Source organism: Lemur catta, chromosome 10 (genome assembly GCF_020740605.2).
Source record: "Lemur catta isolate mLemCat1 chromosome 10, mLemCat1.pri, whole genome shotgun sequence".
NCBI classification, from domain to species: Eukaryota; Metazoa; Chordata; class Mammalia; order Primates; family Lemuridae; genus Lemur; species Lemur catta.
The window spans coordinates 67,678,312-67,693,590 of NC_059137.1; the positions used below are offsets into that span (position 1 = coordinate 67,678,312).

At 39.7% G+C, this 15,279-nt stretch overlaps 1 protein-coding gene across 1 annotated transcript in view; it reads right to left on the reverse strand.

Annotated features, from left to right (window-relative positions):
* The window catches only part of C10H9orf57 (chromosome 10 C9orf57 homolog), a 70,657-nt gene that overhangs the window by 54,494 nt on the left and 884 nt on the right, over nt 1-15,279 (reverse strand). The window lies entirely within an intron of this gene.

Sequence of the window (15,279 nt, forward strand, 5' to 3'; positions counted from 1 at the left end):
TCTTAGTTCTTCTCACTCTACCCCCAGACCCTTGGGCATCCTCCAACAGTTTCCACAGTCCTTAGGGAGGATTAATTGCCACCCGTCTAGTTTCAAACTAAGTTAAGACTTGTTGAGTGTTGAATCACACACAGGACAAGTTGGGGAGCCAATAAAAGAATATTGCTGGTTGGGACCCACACTGGGCTCATGGTAAGTATTGCAGTATATTTTTCATATTCCATGTTCTGGCCTTCATTCTTATAGTTCCACAGATGCGATATTGCTAGGGGCCCAGAATTTGCCAGATAAAGGGAGACCGATGAATGTTCACTTAGTTTACAACAGATTCCATGGAAAACCCAAACTGCGAGGGTGTTTGACCATGAAAAATGTAACAGCTAAAAAGACTCTCTGCTAGTGGAATCCATACGACAAGCTAAACGTTAATCAGAGGGTTGCATGGTAAGCATGAAAGCAGGGCAGGGGAGTTAGCAGAATGAGTTGAATATTTAATGGCCCAGGTTAGGTCAGCCGGGGGCCAGGACTCTCATCTTGCCACCAAGATGGTATAAGACAAATTCTTGAGCCAGAACATTTTCTCCCCTGGAAATTTCCTGTCCTGGAGATGACTTGCATTTGCCAGACATTATTGGATGAATACTGGAAAGATTTCCCTTGGCCTCTGACACCTCCCCCCCACCCCCCCAGCATGCTGCTCTGAGCAGGCGTTAAGAGAAAGATAGTTAAACAACAAATACAGCCTATAGACAGAGAGTAAATGCCCTTGTTCTAATCTTGCCTTAGCATCGGGAAGTGATCATCTTTCTGAAATAAGACACCATGTGTTTTTCTCTTCTTTTATTCATCGTGAAGAAATAGAGGTAATACGTTAAAGCCAAAAAAACAAAAAAAAGCAGGCCCTTTTTCGGAATAGATATATTTCAATGTTATTTAATGGTTTATGTATGTAGCTAAGAACTGTTTTACAAAACACATACTACCAGGAGGTTTATGTCCACCTAATACTCATAACTTAGTGTACTTAAATGAATAAGTTTTTGGTGAGGTCTAATGCTTGATTTACAGAAAATGACCATTAAGAACTTTATATAAGAAGCAGCTGAGACCTACAGAGTCTCAGCATCTTGCTAAAGTCAACACAACTGGCCAGAGGCAGAGGCAAAACTTAACATTTTAAAAATATGTAAGTGCCCCAAACTCTACTTCCATCTGTACAGCAGAGGCTGAAAACCACTGGTGTAGTGAGACAGACACATGTGAGTGGATGCTTAGGTGTGTTGTGTGTGATGGAGGTGGCTAAGGGATTATGGGAATAAGGAGGCAGCTACCCAATCTAGCCCGAGGCTTGGAGAGGGTCTACTGAAGACTTTAGAGTGAAATTGATTCTTGTGTGAGTTCAGTTGTGAAGGATAAGTATAGAGTTTAACTAGGCAAAGGATATGGGGGAAATGTTCCAGGTAGATAAAAGTGCCTAGGTAAACACTCAGAGTTTTCCAATTTTTTCACTTGCGGTCCTCCTCACCTCCCATCCCTATTCATAACCATGGCCTTAGCCCATGCCTGCATGCCATTGCACCCCTGCATGTATGCCTTTGGGAAGGACTGCCTTAGCTGCTGCCAGGCATTGGGCGTTTGAGAAAAAAAGGGGAAATAGTAGTCACAATGACAGTCCAATTGGCTGGCAGTTGTTAAGTTTCACTATGGCCTGGGAAAAGGTAGCAAAAAAGCTGAGATCAGTCAATCAGGGATGAGATAAATGCTAAGCGTGAAGGCCAGAGGGCCTCCCTGGAAACAAACCAAGAGGCTCTCATCTCTTAAAATGGGAGGGGAAAGGGTTCAAATATGAAGACTCAGTCCAAGATTTAATGGTAAGAGTAGCTTGAGGTGGGTCTGCTATGCCTACAGCATTGGGAAAATGGGTCATGATGCAAGGATAGCACATCTGTGTTGGTGCCCTTCCCCTCCAACAATCTTCAATCTCCAGATTACCCTAAACCCTCTGAGCCTACACAGATGGCCCACTCCTGCTGTCTGTGAAGGACTAGACACACACACGTGTTAATGCAGAGGTCTCTCTTCTACTAGACATCATGTGCTCACTTCACGATCTCCACCATCCCCTCTCCCAACAGCTAGATCAATAATCAGGGTTATGTCACAGAATAACACTGTCCAGGTTATGTTGGAACTGCTATGGGAGGAAAATGAACTATACCCCCAAGTCTAATTTCAAGACTAGCCAACCGGGAGATATCCACAGGACTGGATTCTGAGGGTGCCCGACCAAGCTGGGTAGAAGACAGATTTGAACACAAGAGAGCTTACTGATATGACAGCACTCTCTCATGACACAGTGTGTAATAATACACTGGCGAGGACCTGCAAGACGGTGTGGGAATGCTGTGGGATGGCTCCTGGAAGCATGGAAGAAGCAGTGCCCCATACTAAGTGGGGTAGAAATGACAAAATTGCTGTGATAGACAGTGTTACACCACGAAGACAGGGAAGAGGTTGTTTGGCATCTCTTCTCTCTTGCCTAATTTTATGGTAAATGACAAGTGGAGCAATCTTAGCCTATTTTTTTTTAAGAGACAGGGTCTTGCATTGTCACCTAGGTTGGAGTGCAATGGCACAATCATAGCTCACTGTAACCTCAAACTCCTGGGTTCAAGTGATCCTCCTGGCTCAGTCTTCTGAGTAGCTAGGATTACAGGTGCATGCCACCACGCCCAGCTAATTAAAAAAATTTCTTTGTAGAGATTGGGTCTTGCTATGTTGCCTAGGCTGGTCTTGAACTCCTAGCCTCAAGTGATCCTCTTGTCTCGGCCTCCCAAAATGCTGGGATTACAGGTGTGAACCACCACACCTGGCTCTTAGCCTATTTTTGTTATTGCCATATCACTCTGAAGATTTCCCAATAAGTCAAGACGATGCAGATTGGTGTCAGAACTAGTACCCTGAGAATGCCTCATAGGGCACTACTCTGGCCATCTAGAACAGCAGTCCCCAACCTTTTTGTCACCTGGGACCAGTTTCCTGGAAGATAATTTTTTCATGGACTGGGGGGAGGGCGATGGTTTCCAGATGATTCAATCGCATTACATTTATTGTGCACTTTATTTCCATTATAATTACATTGTAATATATAATGAAATAATTATACAACTCACCATAATGTAGAATCGTTTCTCATGGTGATGTGAGCACTGGGGAGAGGCTGTAAATACAGATGAGGCTTTGCTGGCTCACCAGCACCTTACCTCCTGCTGTGGGGGTTGGGGGTGGGGGGATTGGGGATCGCAGATCTAGAAGCACTGAGAGCCTCCCAGCCTATTGAGGTTTTACTGGACCCCAAGTATAATAGTTATAGTTCCTGGATTTCCCTTACCTCCTAACACCCTGACACCAACCAGAACAATCTCCCTATACCTGACTGAACTGTCCAGGTTTGTGGCTCTGCCTTATGAGACCCCACTATACAGGGCAGCCTGGATATTTGTACCTGACTATGAGGTGGGCCCCATCATCTCCAAAGTATAATATACAGGGAAAGAAACAGAGGCAATTGGGTGCCCCATAAATGACAATCAATTTCTGGAGAACTATTCTTCTCTGATAACAAGAAGTAATTTTTGCTTAGGAAGCAATCTCTGAGCTTTTTTTTTCTGGCCTTAATCTATATTATCTATTGATTTACAGGTTCTAGCATATCAGCTATTTTATTACATGAATTCTTTTCCATTTTAAAAATCAGCAATGTGTATGGTTTTGATACTACTTGGACTTCTTTTACCTGTGTGAACATTATTCATCAGAAATGTCGAGCTGAGAATACTTTATTTTAGATTAGCTGAGTGACCTTAACCACATGGCAACTATTCCTGGATCATTTGTTATTAAATGCAAGAACTTTCCATCATTCTGATTTCCCATGGACAGAATAGATGTCCTCTCTGGTTACAATTTAAAGAGAATTAGGAAAGCTCCCTCATTTCTTTTTATGCTAACTGGTTTCCTAGAAATATTCTCCCAAATGATGCTAGAAATTCCACTGTAATAAAACACTGCTGTCACTCTATGAATGGGGTCCAAAATAGCCACTCTGTATAATGCAGTGCTGTGTTAGCACAAGGTTCGAGACATGGGTCAGGAGAGCCTACGGTAAGGACTGAAATCCTATCTCCAATCCCATTATGTTGGAATTTGAGCTCTCACAGTGTGCTATGATCAAGTTCCGATGTTTGGCAATCTGGTCCTTTGGGTTATACATTGAACTCTCCCCATGTTTCTCATTTAGTGTGTAAGAACCTATCAAATCCTCTACTTACTCGTTGTTGAAAGAGTGGAAGCCATTGGTATAATGAGGAACAGGAAGACCATGAGTAAGAGAATTAATGGAGGAATAGGGAAGCAGAAGGGGCTTGGCAAGTAGGAATAAAGACCAGTTTTTGGCTGAAATAGTTTAATCCGATAAGAGGCCAAACAGGGTGATGGAAAGGGCCTTGAACTACCTGCCAAAGATCTGAGGATCTTAGAGAACTAGTGTTGTGATTTTGGGCATAACATTTCATGTTAGTTTATCTCAACTCCTTTATTTATAACATGCAAGGTACTCTGCCTCCCCTGAATAGCTCCCTGGCTGATTGTGAAACCTGAATTTGTATTTCTGAAGACTCTCCATGAAACCTACTGTGCTCTATGAAAGCAGCAGGCTGTTGTTATGGTGTTGTAAGTGCACACAAGTCCTGCCTCAAAATCTATTGGGAAAGAAGCTGGGTCGAAAGGAGCACCTAGAACTGAACTAATGTTTATGAGCCACGTGAAAAAGCAGAGCGGCTTCGGCTTGACAGTCCTGGTGCTGTTGTTATAGAGCTGAGAATATCCCAGTCAGCAGACTCCTTTGGGGGAACCGTGGTACTGGGAAAGGAAGTGGTTGGCCTAGATCATATTGGCCGATATGCAATAACTCTTGAGTTTCCTGTTGGTTGCTTCCTCGTTGAGCAATACTTCTCTGGAATCACAGGAGTCTACAATTCAGGGAAAACAATGTCACCTAAATATAGTCTGCTCCACTCATTTTGGTTTTTTCTATAGCAAAATCCACAGTTAGCTATTCATTGGCAGGATTGATCCACTTTTATATTCTTTTTCAAATAAATCAATTTTTTTTTTTTGCCACGGATGAATTAAAGTATGGTCCTAGACATCATGGCCTATTTCTGTGTGTGTGTTTTCAATTTCAATCAACAAAAGTAATCATGTGGTCAAACAATAAATATAGCAATAATATTTTGAGCACCTTCTATATTCCAGCTACTGTGCTAAGAATTATATTATTTCACTTTATTCTAGTGAAACAGAGTTGGTATTTGTATTCTCATTTTGAAGAAAGTGAGATCTATGATGAAGGCACATGACAAGATTGAATAGTCATAAGCAGCAGATTCAAGATTCAAATTCAGCTTTGTCTGATTTTGAATCTCAGGCTCTTAACCACTTTGCTCTTCTGTCTTTACCTAAGGGCATCAAGATGTGCTGTGTACTGGGGATGGAAGGTTGCATAGGGTAGATCTCTGTCCTCATCAAGCCCCATTTAATGTTTGAATGAGCATTATTAAAGTTATTATTGAAAGGCACTCAAGAGTGAAATTAATGAGTACTATAGTTTTTCATAGAAATACCAAATTTTACAATTTGAAGGGAAAATCCCATTTTTATGCAATAAGCAATAAAAATAACAGAATACATGGTGTCTCGACTTCAGCAAGGCCTCAGACAATATTTTATAAAATCTTTGAGGGAGATTTGCAGAAATATCATGTAATTGATAATATAATTTGGAGAAATCAGAGCTGATTAGATCCCCAAATGGAAATATATTGACTGGCTGGGTGCAGTGGCTCATGCCTATAATCCTAGCACTCTGGGAGGCTGAGGCAGGAGGATCGCTTAAGGTCAGGAGTTCAAGACCAACCTGAGAAACAGTGAGACCCCATCTCTACTAAAAATAGAAAAAAATAGCTGGATGTTGTGGTGCTCACCTGTAGTCCCAGCTACTTGGGAGGCTGAGGCAGCTGGATCACTTGAGCCCAGGAGTTTGAGGTTTCTGTAAGCCAGGCTGGTGCCATGGCACTCTAACCTCAGCAACAGAGCAAAACTCTGTCTCCAAAAAAAAAAAAAAAAAAGTATTGAATAATAGTCAAGGTGAAACTGGAGTGAGGTCTCTAGAGGTGAGCCACTGGGCTCTGTCTTTGCCCCTGACCTGTTCATGTCTTTTAATAATACCTTGGGTCATTGATTTTTGGATGACAAATCTGTGAATGACACAGAAATAATTGGTACATAGTATTAAAACTAGGAAGGTGATCATGTAGCAAGGTAATATAATAATGTAAAGCCTTGGACTTAGGTTCAGGAAGTCACTTACCTTTGTACAGGATTGCTACTAATAGCAGTTAGTATTAAAAAGACATTAATAGCAGTTAGTGTAAAAAAATATAGTATGTCCAAATAACATGATATGGCTGCTAGTGGAACAGATGTAAACTTAGGCTGCATTAATAGAAGTATCTTGTTGAGATCAAGGAAGAAAAGTTTCGATGTGTTTAGCATTGGTTAAATTAGTATTTCACTTATTTTATTTTTTACTTTTTTATATATAGAGAGATGGGGTCTCACTCTTGTTCAGGCTGGTCTCAAACTTCTGAGCTCAAGCAATCCTCCTGCCTCGGCCTCCCAGAGTGCTAGGATTACAGGCGTGAGCCACTGCGCCCAGCCTGGCTAAATTTAAAAAAATATATAAAAATATATCTCCATTTCCTTGACTGTGGAAAAAAGTAAAAAATATAAAAAGTATAAAATATCTTATAAATATATAAAATAAATATAAAAATACATTTTACATTTTTGACAAAAATATAAAAATTTATATGATTGCAACAGTTCCAGATGTCTTCCTTTAAGTATGATAACAACAAAGCAGTGACTACGTTTATTGTAGACCTACTATGTACTAGGTTATACGTTAGGTGATTTCACATATACTATGGCAGTCAAATCTCTCACCATTCCTGCAAAGCACTTTCAAAGAAAGCTGCAACAATTGAACCTCAGAGAGGTTAAGAAGTTATCTGGGGTGAAGCTCAGATTTGATCTCAGTTGGTATAATTCCAAGATTCACTTTCACACCAATACATCAGGATCCTTGAGAGCATCAAATACTGAAGGGAATGACCTAGGGATGGGAATAAACAGGAGTAGTTAAGAGCAAAGGAGAAGTGAACTAACATTTACTAGGCACCTACTATTTTCTGGACATTTTACATGCATAGTCTCAGTTAATACAACTCAGTGAAAGAGCTATTATCACCATGTACATTTTAATATGAGCAAACATAGGCCAAATAACTCACCTAAGAGCACCTAATAAATAAGTGGTGGAATCAGAATGATGCTACTTATCTGTTTGCACTATGACCATTCTTTGTCATTATTTCTCCAACTTCAGGTATTACACATGACATCTACCTTGATTTTTGCCCTACCTGTAAATCTGTTTTGTAATTTATTTAATTTTTTTTAACTTTCACTTTTTGAAACTTAATTATTTCACTAGAAAACTTTATATAAAAGTATAAATAGGCCGGGCGCGGTGGCTCACACCTGTAATCCTAGCACTCTGGGAGGCTGAGGCGGGTGGATTGCTCAAGGTCAGGAGTTTGAGACTAGTCTCAGCAAGAGTGAGACCCTGTCTCTACTAAAAACAGAAAGAAATTATCTGGCCAACTAAAAAATATATATACAAAAAATTAGCCAGGCATGGTGGCTCATGCCTGTAGTCCCAGCTACTGGGGAGGCTGAGGCAGTAGGATCGTTTAAGCCCAGGAGTTTGAGGTTGCTGTGAGCTAGGCTGATGCCACGGCACTCACTCTAGCCCGGGCAACACACCGAGACTCTGTCTCAAAAAAAAAAAAAAAACATAAATAAGAAGCCATCTATACCAAATCTATAAAAGAAAAGCCAGCACCCCTTGCTATAAATAGACGAAAGCCATAAACATAAATATATTATAAACAAAATAATGTTATTGAATTCTAGCTAGATACTGTTGTCTGTGGAAGGTTCTAACTCTGAGGTCTTCTCTCTCTGTGTTAAAAAGAAAAATGAATAAGGATATAGAGATATTAAAGATCTTTTAGTACCAAGCTAAGCCTGTCTCTTGGACTTGAGAAGGATTAAAAAATTCAAATGTAAATAATGTTCTCACTATGTGATTATGTGTAATTCAATATTGTTTAATGGGGTGTCTATGTGATAGCTAAAATCATCTTCTGAACCGGCAGTCATCTCACATTCTGCCAGTCATTCACACTCACTGTTTTCTAATATATTCTACACCATTCTTCTTATTTGCTTTAAAGAATAGTGAGATGATGAATCTGGTGGTGGGGAAGAAGTCTTAGGGAAATCACCACCATTTTCAAATCCTGGAAGACTGACATGTGGAAGAAAGTACTGATTTACTCTTTCTTCCTCAAAAAAACTCAAATTAGGACATATTGTGACAATTTGAAATGCAACTTTTGGCTCAATAAAATATACAATATGAATATTTAACTAACAAAGGAAATGATCATCACGTAAAGAACTGAGTTTTCTGCCTCTGCAAGTTGATAGCAGACCATCTTCCAAGAATAATATAAAAGAAATGATTTCATTGGTTGGAGGATTGAAGTTAAATTTAAGAACATTTAGGATTTTAACATTCTTTTCAACCCTGTCATTCTCTAAGACTTAATCATGCTTCTCGTAGCTCAAAGATCTCTGAACATTGAAGATCCTGTACCTGAGAAACTTAACTTAGACAAAGGTTTTTCAATCTCAATACTATTCACATTTCGGACTGGATAACTCTTTGTGGTGGGGGGCTGCCCTGTGTATCTTAGGATGTGTAGCAGCATCCCTGGCCTTTTCCCTGTAGATGCCAGTTGCACCCCCCAGTTGTGACAATGAAAAGTATCTCCAGACATTTCCAAATATTCCCTGGAGAGCAGAACCACTCTTAGTTGAAAATCAATGCTACAGACCCCTTTTCTCCATGCATCTACTCTTCTGAAACAGGAATCAGCATCTCAGGCATACCTTTACCATTGCACTTAATGTATCTAACAAATATCACTTGAGTGTCCACAGCATGCCAAGCCCTGCATTAAGCACTGTCTCCAAAGTAGTAAAAGAGACATACGTAGTTTGCACAGAGCCCTACAAGGCGGTGAATAGAGTGGACAGGAATTGAGAGGGGAAGAAGAAACCTGCATACAGTTTATAATAGCTGCCCATGTGCCTTTCAGTTTCCACCATTATCTTGTGGGCTTATTAAAGGTGTGACCATGAATTTTTTTGTCATGTGAGGTAGTATATTCCCATTCTCATTTGGACTAAGGAATTTGGGCTGGTTTTCTGTCACTGTCAACACCACACCATCCATACTTACGCAGGCCCGAAACCCTAATAATGTGTTCTTCGTTTCACAGCAGATTGTAGTATTATATATACTACGGCATTTTTAATGTTCCCAGGGGAGAAAATGAGTGATTCTGAATTGAGGTTTTTGTGTATGTAACATAACATTAATTCATCTAATATTTACTGATTTTCTACTATGTGTCATTCCACAAAGAATTCTGAAAACACAAACCAAACTTAGAAAAGCAACAACAAAAATTGCTTCTCAGAGACATTTTTTCCCTCCTGTTAGGGCTAGATTTTTGTCACCAATATAATTAATAGCTTTTGCATTTTATTTGGAAAAGTCTTTTATAAATGGTAAATTCCTCCATTTATACATAATATTAAAAATCCTCCATTTAGAAATATACACAAAGGAAGGAAGTTTTGACATTTATTTGTAATTTTCCACATAAGCTTCATTTTATATATCAAATAATACTGTGAGAATTCCTTGGAACTTTTTTTCTTTAAAAACATTGTTATGGCAGGGCGCGGTGGCTCATGCCTGTAATCCTAGCACTCTGGGAGGCCGAGGCGGGTGGATCGCTCGAGGTCAGGAGTTCGAGACCAGCCTGAACAAGAGCGAGACCCCGTCTCTACTAAAAATAGAAAGAAATTATCTGGCCAACTAAAATATATATAGGAAAAAATTAGCCGGACATGGTGGCACATGCCTGGAGTCCCAGCTACTTGGGAGGCTGAGGCAGTAGGATCGCTTAAGCCCAGGAGTTTGAGGCTGCTGTGAGCTAGGCTGACGCCACGGCACTCACTCTAGCCCGGGCAACAGTGAGACTCTGTCTCAAAAAAAACAAAAACAAACAAACAAAAAAAACCATTGTTATTCTGTTATTTAACTTGAGTTTCAGTTGGTTTTTTTTCACTTTCCATATGACATTTACACTTACCCAAAGGGGTACTAGTTGTGTAGCTTCTGTCATGATGATAATGTTTGATTTTCTCCCAGAGTAGAGATCAAACTTGGCATGGTTTCCAGGAATAGAGAGCCCAGGAACATTTATGCGATAACTCAGCGTATCGGCTATCATGTGTTGTTAGCTGGAGTGAGCATCTTTCCACTTTGGAACCACTAGCTCAAACCAGTTGAGCTGCACATCACTATCCACGAGAAAAACCAACACTTCTCTGTGGTCTTGAAAATGAGCACCGTATCCATTTCATCCTCCAGGCCCCAGTTGCCCATATGGCATGCTGGAGCTGTGTAAATTCTAGTTTAAGGCAGAAAAATGGACTAGTTTTCAAAAACATGTAAAATCACATCAGTGGCTTCTCTACTCTATTTCAATATTTGTCAACCTAGAGTCCCAGAATGCTTAGGAGGATTATTCAACAAATCCAAACTATGTTTCTTAAACTATTTCTAACATTTCATGAAGTCTTAACAGAATTTGTCCAGCTTGATTTAGATTGCATGGTCTATGTTAAATGTTAGATCTACTTTTGGTTTGAATTATGTGAACTCAACATGATAATACTAGACAGTTCCTGTTGATCAGAAGCTCTTATTGACTGTTATTTTGATCTTCAATGAATGACAAATGGGGAAATCTTTCATTTAACAACTTTTATTGAGTTTCTATCTTGTATTAGTTTCCTTGATGGATAAAATGTTTTTAAAAATTAAGATCTAAGCAGGATTAAAAAGAAAATGAATCCTTGGGAGTAAAGAAGTATGAAACCAATGATAGTATGTGACCTCTCATCTTACAGATGAAGAAATCAAGGCCAAAAGAGGTAGGATGACGTTCCCGAGGTATCACTGGCTAGTGACTGAGCTGGAATAGATATCGATTCTATCTATTGCTTGTCCCTTGATAGTAAAAGTAGGAAGTCTTTAAAATCCATGTTAGGGCAGAAAGGTAGACACAGCAACACCCGGGGGATAGTATTTGCTTCAAGCTTGCTGTCAGAGCGAAGTGGCATAAGCTAAACTCTACTAAGGTGCTAACTGATTGTAGGATCCAGCAATCTGAGAAGGTGATGGAGACAGCTGCTTACCTGTGCTAAGGCCTTTCAGCCAGGAAGAGTATCTCCCCACTCCTCTTTGGCATAAAACCTAATTCAAGTTGCAACTCAATCCTTTTGTTTTGAAGTATTTTTTTTCCTCTTCATTAAAATTCAGGTAAAATGTATGCATTTCTCTAAATTTAATTGCTGATCTATAAAGCAGAGGTAGCTTTTCTCTAGCTTACTTTTCCCATCTACAAACTTCTAGGTTATCTATTATCTTTTGTCTTTTCTATATTTGAATTTTTATAAGAAAACCAAAAAGGTGCTAATATATCTGGATAGTGAGATATAAGGTATTTTTAAAGGCTGAAATCTTAAAAAATGAACATATGTCAATATTACATGAGTAATAAAGTAGCTGCTTAAAAATAATAGACTTCTTTACAAGTCATGTTAAATAAAGAGTAGACTTCTACACTATTATCAATGTGTCATTTCAGCATCAATCTGAAGTGCCTTTTATTATATTCATATCATTGAAAATGTGATATGTAGTATATGTAATAAAATGCTATTTACCAATCATGCTAGGGAAATGTTATTGGCAATACTATTAACACTATTAATTTCTACTCTTAGAGGTGGCAGAGAGAAAGTAGATTAGTGTAAATTCCATATGGGCAAGACAATATCTGTTTCATATGTAGTCATACCCATAGGGCTTAACATAGTACCTATCATAATACAGGTGCCCAATAAGTATCTGTTCAATAAACATATGAAGAATAATATATATAGGGACTGGTACTATGCTTTCATAAAAATCGACAAAATGAGGATTGAGCCATCTCTCTATTTCCAGTAAGTACAGAAGTGAGATACTCACAGGCTTAACTATTGCTACACAGATAAAATAATTTTCGGGGGGCCACGGGTGCTCCTTCGATGGCTAGGCAAGACTGTGTTCTCACTTAAGAACCGTAAAATGGAGATCATTATGATTTGCTATCCATCAAGGCTTCCCACTCAGAAGAACACACAGTTTTAAAAGGAATGCATTTATCCCCATCTCAAATTTTTGGTGTATCTTTTTTCTTTTTTACCTAATGCATAACGAGCTTGTCAGAGTTTCCATGGTGAACACGGGGCACCATGGAAACTGATAGATTTAGCTACATGAAAAGAATAAATAAAATAGACAGGCATTTATTTCACTATGCAATGACAACTTCCCTTCTAGATAGATGAAAAGTGGCTTCTCATTTAACCCGCTTGCCCTTCCCTCTCCGTGCCTCACGTAAACATGAGTTATTCTCACTGGCCCATTCTACTGACCCATGCTGATTGGATTCTTGTTCTCTTCAAGGTTCGTTATCCCCACTTTGGCTTCATTTCAGGCCAGATCTGTGTGTCATCAGCAACTGTTAGAAAGTCATGTGCAATGTGAAAGTTGCAGATGATAGCTCACAATGCAGTGACCATGTGAGTCACGGCAAAACCGAATGAATAATTTCTTGCAGCCTACTGCGATGAGATGATCTGTGAGGACAACTGGACTCCACACCCAGGTCCCTCCTATACAAACTGGACAGACAAGCCAAACTCCTTGAACTTCAGTTTCTCTGTCTGTGAAATGGTTAAAATACATTCTCATCCTACTTTATAGAGTTGTTGTGAGTCTCAAAATGAGATAGTAGAACACAAAGTGTTTTTACACAGTCAAGTTCTATCTAGCAGAGAACTACAGGTATAATTACATTAATAAGATGATCAAAATGGCAAAACTGATCATGCTATGGTCCAGTTCTGTGCCTCGGGCAATTAGAGATTTAGAACACACTGGTCCTACCCAGTAGTTGGGGAGTTTGGGAACTACTTGGTTTCACCTAAAGTAGAGAGAATTATGATCTTAAGAAGTGAATCTTTTCAACGTTTCTGTATGTTTGAACATTTTCATAATAAAATGTTAGAAAACTAAGTAAATAAAATAAAACTCTTAAGTTCTTGTCCCAATGAATTGTTCACTATTAGCATACACTCACAATAGCCTCTTATTTTTTATCCCTATAATATAGGCAATAGAGCTACTTCCTGAAATTTAACATTCATATCATAAGTCTACGGAGCACCTTGTAGTGACTGGGCACTGTGTTAAGGGGATATACAGAGGAAAGAGAGAGGACGAGGTCTTTCAGGAGAACACAATCTTCTGGGGAAGATAGATGAGTAAAGGAACAATTATATAGCACCCCACGAACTCAGAGGAGGAACACTTGACACTCAAGAGCGAGCAGAGGTGTAAAGATTTCCTGGATGAAGATGGGGGTGAGTAATTAACCTGAAGCATTTGGTGGTAGGGAGTGTGGGTGGGAAAATGAGGCAGGTGTAGTGCTAGGGGGTAAAAGGATACTACAGGCAGAGAGAAGAGGGTGAGCAAAGCAGACTCATGACACGTGGGAGAGTGGAAGGAGACAGGTTCGGTGAAGTAGCGAGGGGCTACCTCAGGAATGTTTCATGCCAAGGAGGGGCTCTTTTTTTTTCTGAAAGAAGTGATACTGGGGGTTAGGGCACTGATGGTGCTTGGGCTGTGTTTTGAAGGTGAATATGAGAGCTCTGCATTCCTTTTTCCTTCCCAACTTCTGTAGCCAGGAGAACATTTCCCTGGGAATACCAGGATGGGAGTCAAAATTGCAGGAGGACCAACAATTTAAAGGAGCTACTAAGTTTGAGGGTGGAGAACTGATGAGACTAATGGGGAAGCCGAGACTTCGGATGTGTGGCTGAGCCATGCTGCCTGGCGATGTGGTGCCCATGGGTTCCAGATCCTGCGCCCAGGTGCCTGCAACTTGACTGGGAATGGAAGTGGAACTGTGCTTTGCTCAAAAGAGCTGACCCTTATGTGAGGAGCACTAATACCATGTCACCTGGAGACCCATGGCCATTTCTTCTGTTTAAGAAGATTGAACTATAACTGTGGAAATTCTAGAGCTGAAAAAAAATTAACTTTATTTAAAACTACATTTTTTTTTTTTTGAGACAGAGTCTCACTCTGTCACCCTGGCTAGAGTGCAGTGGCATCATCATAGCTCACTGCAACCTCAAACTCCTGAGCTTAAGCCATCCTCCTGCCTTAGCCTCCTTAGTAGCTGGGACTACAGGCCTGTGACACCACTCCCAGATAATTTTTCCTAGTTTTAGTAGAGATGGGGGTCTTGCTCTTGCCCAGCCTGGTCTCGAACTCCTGAGCTCAAGCAATTCTCCTGCTTTGGCCTCCCAAAGTGCTAGAATTACAGGTGTGAGCCATGGCACCTGGCCTTAAAACCACAGACTGTTTACTCATTCTGTAAGGCACATTGTAACAACATTAATAAATATGTTTTTAAAAATTTTCTGCCTAGGAATTCCATTATCTCAACAGAATAATATCTATTGTTTGGTGTACCTTTTCAATTCTAGCCAATATGCTTATAGTTTTTCACAGTTTTAAGCATAGCATAAATACCATTTTTAAAAGCATAACATTGTGCCTACATATTTCCCCCATTGTTTTTAATAACTGCATAAGATTCTGCTGAGTAGATATATTCTAACTCATGAAACTAATCTCAACTGTTGGACATTTAGGTTGCTTTCATTAAAAAAAATTATTAGCTGTGTCTGTTAGGCAATCCATACATCTGTTGGAAATGTGTAATTGAATCCTTTTTCAAATTAAAAGCCAGACATTTTCTTTACCTTTCTTTCTGAGATTTGTGCATATCCAAGCCTGAGTCAAGAGAATTTTCAGTGTGCTGCACT